This window comes from Colletes latitarsis, unplaced genomic scaffold (assembly GCF_051014445.1).
Source record: "Colletes latitarsis isolate SP2378_abdomen unplaced genomic scaffold, iyColLati1 scaffold0007, whole genome shotgun sequence".
Lineage (NCBI taxonomy): Eukaryota > Metazoa > Arthropoda > Insecta > Hymenoptera > Colletidae > Colletes > Colletes latitarsis.
In genome coordinates, this window is record NW_027488367.1 from 17,649,587 (window position 1) to 17,659,727 (window position 10,141).

Consider the following 10,141-nt stretch of genomic DNA (forward strand, 5'->3'; position numbering starts at 1 on the left):
TGCCCTCATCAGACTCATACTTTCGCATTCTTCACATACTTGTTGAACGGATCCTGGGTTTTTTCTGGTTTGGGTCACGTAGCAATGTGGGACCACACTGAAACAGTCAATTAAACCTGGTTTCGACCAATATTTTAGAGAATAATTCATGTTAGGTCTAGGTTAGGTCTGGGATTTGCTCTCATCAGGCTCATACTTTCGCACACTTCACATACTTGTTGAACGGATCCTGGGTTTTTTCTGGTTTGGATCACGTAGTAGTGTGGTACCACACTGAAACAGTCCATTAAACCTGGTTTAGCTCAATATTTTAGAGGATAACGCATGTTAGGTCTAGGTCAGGCCTGGGATTTCCATTCATCAGACTCACTTTCGCATTCTTCACATACTTGTTGAACGGATCCTGGGTTTTTTCTGGTTTGGATCAGGTAGTAATGTGGGTCCACACTGAAACAATCAATTAAACCTGGTCTTGATAAATATTTTAGAGGATAACGCATGTTAGGTCTGGGATAGGTCTGGGATTTGCCCTCATCAGGCTCATACTTTCGCACACTTCACATACTCGTTGAACAGATCCTGCGTTATTTTCTGGTTTGGATCACATAGTAATGTGGTACCACACTGAAACATTCAATTAAACCTGGTCTTGATAAATATTTTAGAGGATAACGCATGTTAGGTCTGGGTTAGGTCTAGGATTTGCCCTCATCAGGCTCATACTTTCGCATATTTCTCATACTTCATGGCTAGATCCTGGGCTATTTCTGGATTGGATCACGTAGTAAAGTGGTACCACACTGAAACATTCAATGAAACCTGGTCTGCATAAATATTTTAGAGGACAACGCATCTTAGGTCTGGGATAGGTCTAAGATTTGCCCTCATCAGGCTCACAGTTTCGCGTTTTTCACATACTTGTTGGACAGATCCTGGGTTTTTTCTGGTTTGGATCACGTCGTAATGTGGGCCCACACTGAAACAATCAATTAAACCTGGTCTTGATAAATATTTTAGAGGATAACGCATGTTAGGTCTGGGATCGGTCTGGGATTTGCCCTCATCAGACTCATACTTTCGCACACTTCACATACTCGTTGAACAGATCCTGGGTTATTTTCCGGTTTGGATCACATAGTAATATGGTACCACTCTGAAACAGCCGATTAAACCAGGTTTCGATCAATATTTTTAAGGATAACGCATGTTGGGTCTAGGTTAGGCATGGGATTTGCCCTCATCAGACTCATACTTTCGCACACTTCACATACTCGTTGAACAGATCCTGGGTTATTTTCTGGTTTGGATCACATAGTAATGTGGCACCTCACTGAAACTGTCGACTAAAACAGGTTTCGATCAATATTTTTGAGGATAACGCATGTTAGGTCTAGGTTAGGCATGGGATTTTCACTCATCAGACTCATACTTTCGCATTCTTCACATACTTGTTGAACGGATCCTGGGTTTTTTCTGGTTTGGATCACGTAGTAATGTGGTGCCACACTGAAACAGTCCATTAAACCTGGTTTGGATCAATATTTTAGAGGACAACGCATGTTAGGTCTAGTTTAGGCCTGGGATTTGCCCTCATCAGGGTCATACTGTCGCAGTTTTAACATACTTGTTGAACGGATCCTGGGTTTTTTCTGATTTGGTTCACGTAGTAATGTGGTACCACACTGAAACATTCAATTAAACCTGTTCATGATAAATATTTTAGAGGATAACGCATGTTAGGTTTGGTTTAGGTCTAGGATTTGCCCTCATCTGGCTCATACTTTCGCATACTTCTCATACTTCATGGCTAGATCCTGGGCCGTTTCTGGATTGCATCACGTAGCAATGTGGTACCACACTGAAACATTCAATTAAACCTTGTTTCGATCAATATTTTAGAGGATAACTCAAGTTACGTCTGGGATAGGTCTGGGATTTGCCCTCATCAGGCTCATACTTTCGCGTTTTTCATATACTTGTTGAACAGATCCTGGGTTTTTTCTGGTTTGGGTCACGTAGTAATGTGGTACCACACTGAAACATTCAATTAAACCTGGTCTTGATAAATATTTTAGAGGATAACGCATGTTAGGTCTAGGTTAGGTCTAGGATTTGCCCTCATCAGGCTCATACTTTCGCATATTTCTCATACCTCATGGCTGGATCCTTGGCTGTTTCTGGATTGTATCACGTAGTAATGTGGTACCACGCTGAAACAGTCAATCAAACCTGGTTTCGATCAATATTTTAGAGAATAATTCATGTTAGGTCTAGGTTAGGTCTGGGATTTACTCTCATCAGGCTCATTCTTTCGCATATTACTCACACTTGATGGCTAGATCCTGGGCTTTTTCTGGATTGGATCACGTCGTAATGTGGGACCACACTGAAACAATCAATTAAACCTCGTCTTGATAAATATTGTAGAGGATAGCGCATGTTAGGTCTGGGATAGGTCTGGGATTCGCCCTAATCAGGCTCATACTTTCACGTTTTTCACGTACTTGTTGAACTGATCCTGGGTCTTTTCTGGTTTGGATCACGTAGTAATGTGGTACCACACTGAAACAGTCGATTAAACCTGGTTTCGATCAATATCTTAGAGGATAACGCAAGTTAGATCTGGGATAGGACTGGGATTTGACCTCATCAGACTCATACTTTCGCTCCCTTCACATACTCGTTGAGCAGGTCCTGGGTTTTTTCTGGTTTGGATCACGTAGTAATGTGGGACCACACTGAAACAGTCAATTAAACCTGGTTTCGACCAATATTTTAGAGAATAATTCATGTTAGGTCTAGGTTAGGTCTGGGATTTGCTCTCATATGGCTCATTCTTTCGCATATTTCTCATACTTGATGGCTAGATCCTGGGCTTTTTCTGGATTGCATCACGTAGTAATGAAGTACAACACTGAAACAGTCAATTAAACCTGGTTTCCATCAATACTTTAGAGGACAACGCAAGTTAGGTCTGGGATAGGTCTGGGATTTGCCCTCATCAGGCTCATACTTTCGGGTTTTTCACATACTTGCTGAACAGATCCTGGGTTTTTTCTGGTTTGGATCCCGTAGTAGTGTGGTACCACACTGAAACAGTCCATTAAACCTGGTTTCGCTCATTATTTTAGAGGATAACGCATGATAGGTCTAGGTCAGGCCTGGGATTTTCACTCATCAGACTCATACTTTCGCATTCTTCACATACTTGTTGAACGGATCCTGGGTTTTTTCTGGTTTGGATCACGTAGTAATGTGGGACCACACTGAAACAATCAATTAAACCTGGTCTTGATAAATATTTTAGAGGATAACGCATGTTAGGTCTGGGTTAGGTCTAGGATTTGCCCTGGTCAGGCTCATACTTTCGCATATTTCTCATACTTCATGGCTAGATCCTGGGCTATTCCTGGATTGGATCACGTAGTGATGTGGTACCACACTGAAACTGTCAATTAAACCTGGTTTGGATCAATATTTTAGAGGATAACGCATGTTAGGTCTAGGTTAGGTCTGGGATTTTCACTCATCAGACCCATACTTTCGCATTCTTCACATACTTGTTGAACGGATCCTCGGTTTTTTCTGGTTTGGATCACGTAGTTGTGTGGTACCACACAGAAACAGTCCATTAAACCTGGTTGCGATCAATATTTTAGAGGATAACGCAAGTTAGGTCTGGGATAGATCTAGGATTTGCCCTCATCAGGCTCTTACTATCGCATATTTCTCATACTTCATGGCTAGATCCTGGGCTATTTCTGGATTGGATCATGTAGTAATGTGGTACCACACTGAAACAGTCAATTAAACCTGGTTTCGATCAATATTTTAGAGGATAACGCAAGTTAGGTCTGGGACGTTGGGGGTAGGAGTGCCTCTCCCTACCGGTCCGACGCAAGGGGAGGCACCCTCGGCGGTCTGGTGCGGCCATGAACGCCCGGCCGCCGAGGGGTGGAAACGGGGACGCGGGCGGTTGCGAGGTGGGGCTCGCAGCCGCCACTAAACGCGGCTCCGGGACGGATAGTGGCGGGATGGAGTGGCCCCGTCCCGCCGCTATGAGGCAGTGTGTCTACTGGGGGGACCGATTGTCCCCCCGAGGGATGGGCGCGAAAGCGCGGGCACGGGGAGGATACCGGAAGAATGCTTCGAGCGATTCCCGGTATCCTCCCAAAGCGTGCCGAAGGGTCACCGTGGGGTTTTTAGTGGGTAGGTCCCGCGCCTGTCGTTGTACGGGCGCGGGGAATCCCACACACCCCTCCCACCTCTCCCCAAGGAGGTGGGAGGGAGTCTTTCGAAGATTTTCCCCACGACAAAAAAAAAAAAAAAAAAAAAAAGTTAGGTCTGGGATAGATTTCGGATTTGCCCTCATCAGGCTCTTACTATCGCATATTTCTAATACTTCATGGCTAGATCCTGGGCTATTTCCGGATTGGATCATGTAGTAATGTGGTACCACACTGAAACAGTCAATTAAACCCGGTTTCGATCAATATTTTAGAGGATAACGCAAGTTAGGTCTGGGATAGGTCTGGGATTTGCCCTCATCAGACTCATACTTTCGCATTCTTCACATACTTGTTGAACGGATCCTGGGTTTTTTCTGGTTTGGGTCACGTAGCAATGAGGGACCACACTGAAACAGTCAATTAAACCTGGTTTCGACCAATATTTTAGAGAATAATTCATGTTAGGTCTAGGTTAGGTCTGGGATTTGCTCTCATCAGGCTCATACTTTCGCACACTTCACATACTTGTTGAACGGATCCTGGGTTTTTTCTGGTTTGGATCACGTAGTAGTGTGGTACCACACTGAAACAGTCCATTAAACCTGGTTTCGCTCAATATTTTAGAGGATAACGCATGTTAGGTCTAGGTCAGGCCTGGGATTTTCATTCATCAGACTCATACTTTCGCATTCTTCACATACTTGTTGAACGGATCGTGGGTTTTTTCTGGTTTGGATCAGGTAGTAATGTGGGTCCACACTGAAACAATCAATTAAACCTGGTCTTGATAAATATTTTAGAGGATAACGCATGTTAGGTCTGGGATAGGTCTGGGATTTGCCCTCATCAGGCTCATACTTTCGCACACTTCACATACTCGTTGAACAGATACTGCGTTATTTTCTGGTTTGGATCACATAGTAATGTGGTACCATACTGAAACAGTCGATTAAACCAGGTTTCGATCAATATTTTTGAGGCTAACGCATGTTAGGTCTGGGTTAGGTCTGGGATTTGCTCTCATCAGGCTCATTCTTTCGCATACTTCTCATACTTGATGGCTAGATCCTGGGCTTTTTCTGGATCGCATCACGTAGTAATGAAGTACAACACTGAAACGGTCCATTAAACCTGGTTTCCATCAATATTTTAGAGGATAACGCATGTTAGGTCTAGGTTAGGTCTGGGATTTTCACTCATCAGACCCATACTTTCGCATTCTTCACATACTTGTTGAACGGATCCTCGGTTTTTTCTGGTTTGGATCACGTAGTTGTGTGGTACCACACAGAAACAGTCCATTAAACCAGGTTGCGATCAATATTTTAGAGGATAACGCAAGTTAGGTCTGGGATAGATCTAGGATTTGCCCTCATCAGGCTCTTACTATCGCATATTTCTCATACTTCATGGCTAGATCCTGGGCTATTTCTGGATTGGATCATGTAGTAATGTGGTACCACACTGAAACAGTCAATTAAACCTGGCTTCGATCAGTATTTTACAGGATAACGCAAGTTAGGTCTGGGATAGGTCTGGGATTTGCCCTCATCAGGCTCATACTTTCGCGTTTTTCACATACTTGTTGAACAGATCCTGGGTTTTTTCTGGTTTGGATCACGTAGTTGTGTGGTACCACACAGAAACAGTACATTAAACCTGGTTGCGATCAATATTTTAGAGGATAACGCAAGTTAGGTCTGGGATAGATCTAGGATTTGCCCTCATCAGGCTCTTACTATCGCATATTTCTCATACTTCATGGCTAGATCCTGGGCTATTTCTGGATTGGATCATGTAGTAATGTGTTACCACACTGAAACAGTCAATTAAACCTGGTTTCGATCAATATTTTAGAGGATAACGCAAGTTAGGTGTGGGATAGATCTAGGATTTGCCCTCATCAGGCTCTTACTATCGCATATTTCTAATACTTCATGGCTAGATCCTGGGCTATTTCTGGATTGGATCATGTAGTAATGTGGTACCACACTGAAACAGTCAATTAAACCTGGTTTCGATCAATATTTTAGAGGATAACGCAAGTTAGGTCTGGGATAGGTCTGGGATTTGCCCTCATCAGGCTCATACTTTCGCATATTTCTCATACCTCATGGCTGGATCCTTGGCTGTTTCTGGATTGTATCACGTAGTAATGTGGTACCACGCTGAAACAGTCAATCAAACCTGGTTTCGATCAATATTTTAGAGAATAATTCATGTTAGGTCTAGGTTAGGTCTGGGATTTACTCTCATCAGGCTCATTCTTTCGCATATTACTCACACTTGATGGCTAGATCCTGGGCTTTTTCTGGATTGGATCACGTCGTAATGTGGGACCACACTGAAACAATCAATTAAACCTCGTCTTGATAAATATTGTAGAGGATAGCGCATGTTAGGTCTGGGATAGGTCTGGGATTCGCCCTAATCAGGCTCATACTTTCACGTTTTTCACGTACTTGTTGAACTGATCCTGGGTCTTTTCTGGTTTGGATCACGTAGTAATGTGGTACCACACTGAAACAGTCGATTAAACCTGGTTTCGATCAATATCTTAGAGGATAACGCAAGTTAGATCTGGGATAGGACTGGGATTTGACCTCATCAGACTCATACTTTCGCACCCTTCACATACTCGTTGAGCAGGTCCTGGGTTTTTTCTGGTTTGGATCACGTAGTAATGTGGGACCACACTGAAACAGTCAATTAAACCTGGTTTCGACCAATATTTTAGAGAATAATTCATGTTAGGTCTAGGTTAGGTCTGGGATTTGCTCTCATATGGCTCATTCTTTCGCATATTTCTCATACTTGATGGCTAGATCCTGGGCTTTTTCTGGATTGCATCACGTAGTAATGAAGTACAACACTGAAACAGTCAATTAAACCTGGTTTCCATCAATACTTTAGAGGACAACGCAAGTTAGGTCTGGGATAGGTCTGGGATTTGCCCTCATCAGGCTCATACTTTCGGGTTTTTCACATACTTGCTGAACAGATCCTGGGTTTTTTCTGGTTTGGATCCCGTAGTAGTGTGGTACCACACTGAAACAGTCCATTAAACCTGGTTTCGCTCATTATTTTAGAGGATAACGCATGATAGGTCTAGGTCAGGCCTGGGATTTTCACTCATCAGACTCATACTTTCGCATTCTTCACATACTTGTTGAACGGATCCTGGGTTTTTTCTGGTTTGGATCACGTAGTAATGTGGGACCACACTGAAACAATCAATTAAACCTGGTCTTGATAAATATTTTAGAGGATAACGCATGTTAGGTCTGGGTTAGGTCTAGGATTTGCCCTGGTCAGGCTCATACTTTCGCATATTTCTCATACTTCATGGCTAGATCCTGGGCTATTCCTGGATTGGATCACGTAGTGATGTGGTACCACACTGAAACTGTCAATTAAACCTGGTTTGGATCAATATTTTAGAGGATAACGCATGTTAGGTCTAGGTTAGGTCTGGGATTTTCACTCATCAGACCCATACTTTCGCATTCTTCACATACTTGTTGAACGGATCCTCGGTTTTTTCTGGTTTGGATCACGTAGTTGTGTGGTACCACACAGAAACAGTCCATTAAACCTGGTTGCGATCAATATTTTAGAGGATAACGCAAGTTAGGTCTGGGATAGATCTAGGATTTGCCCTCATCAGGCTCTTACTATCGCATATTTCTCATACTTCATGGCTAGATCCTGGGCTATTTCTGGATTGGATCATGTAGTAATGTGGTACCACACTGAAACAGTCAATTAAACCTGGTTTCGATCAATATTTTAGAGGATAACGCAAGTTAGGTCTGGGATAGATTTCGGATTTGCCCTCATCAGGCTCTTACTATCGCATATTTCTAATACTTCATGGCTAGATCCTGGGCTATTTCCGGATTGGATCATGTAGTAATGTGGTACCACACTGAAACAGTCAATTAAACCTGGTTTCGATCAATATTTTAGAGGATAACGCAAGTTAGGTCTGGGATAGGTCTGGGATTTGCCCTCATCAGACTCATACTTTCGCATTCTTCACATACTTGTTGAACGGATCCTGGGTTTTTTCTGGTTTGGGTCACGTAGCAATGAGGGACCACACTGAAACAGTCAATTAAACCTGGTTTCGACCAATATTTTAGAGAATAATTCATGTTAGGTCTAGGTTAGGTCTGGGATTTGCTCTCATCAGGCTCATACTTTCGCACACTTCACATACTTGTTGAACGGATCCTGGGTTTTTTCTGGTTTGGATCACGTAGTAGTGTGGTACCACACTGAAACAGTCCATTAAACCTGGTTTCGCTCAATATTTTAGAGGATAACGCATGTTAGGTCTAGGTCAGGCCTGGGATTTTCATTCATCAGACTCATACTTTCGCATTCTTCACATACTTGTTGAACGGATCGTGGGTTTTTTCTGGTTTGGATCAGGTAGTAATGTGGGTCCACACTGAAACAATCAATTAAACCTGGTCTTGATAAATATTTTAGAGGATAACGCATGTTAGGTCTGGGATAGGTCTGGGATTTGCCCTCATCAGGCTCATACTTTCGCACACTTCACATACTCGTTGAACAGATACTGCGTTATTTTCTGGTTTGGATCACATAGTAATGTGGTACCATACTGAAACAGTCGATTAAACCAGGTTTCGATCAATATTTTTGAGGCTAACGCATGTTAGGTCTGGGTTAGGTCTGGGATTTGCTCTCATCAGGCTCATTCTTTCGCATACTTCTCATACTTGATGGCTAGATCCTGGGCTTTTTCTGGATCGCATCACGTAGTAATGAAGTACAACACTGAAACGGTCCATTAAACCTGGTTTCCATCAATATTTTAGAGGATAACGCATGTTAGGTCTAGGTTAGGTCTGGGATTTTCACTCATCAGACCCATACTTTCGCATTCTTCACATACTTGTTGAACGAATCCTCGGTTTTTTCTGGTTTGGATCACGTAGTTGTGTGGTACCACACAGAAACAGTCCATTAAACCAGGTTGCGATCAATATTTTAGAGGATAACGCAAGTTAGGTCTGGGATAGATCTAGGATTTGCCCTCATCAGGCTCTTACTATCGCATATTTCTCATACTTCATGGCTAGATCCTGGGCTATTTCTGGATTGGATCATGTAGTAATGTGGTACCACACTGAAACAGTCAATTAAACCTGGTTTCGATCAGTATTTTACAGGATAACGCAAGTTAGGTCTGGGATATGTCTGGGATTTGCCCTCATCAGGCTCATACTTTCGCGTTTTTCACATACTTGTTGAACAGATCCTGGGTTTTTTCTGGTTTGGATCACGTAGTTGTGTGGTACCACACAGAAACAGTACATTAAACCTGGTTGCGATCAATATTTTAGAGGATAACGCAAGTTAGGTCTGGGATAGATCTAGGATTTGCCCTCATCAGGCTCTTACTATCGCATATTTCTCATACTTCATGGCTAGATCCTGGGCTATTTCTGGATTGGATCATGTAGTAATGTGGTACCACACTGAAACAGTCAATTAAACCTGTTTCGATCAATATTTTAGAGGATAACGCAAGTTAGGTGTGGGATAGATCTAGGATTTGCCCTCATCAGGCTCTTACTATCGCATATTTCTGATACTTCATGGCTAGATCCTGGGCTATTTCTGGATTGGATCATGTAGTAATGTGGTACCACACTGAAACAGTCAATTAAACCTGGTTTCGATCAATATTTTAGAGGATAACGCAAGTTAGGTCTGGGATAGGTCTGGGATTTGCCCTCATCAGACTCATACTTTCGCATATTTCTCATACTTCATGGCTGGATCCTGGGCTGTTTCTGGATTGTATCCCGTAGTAATGTGGGACCACACTGAAACAATCAATTAAACCTGGTCTTGATAAATATTTTAGTGGATAG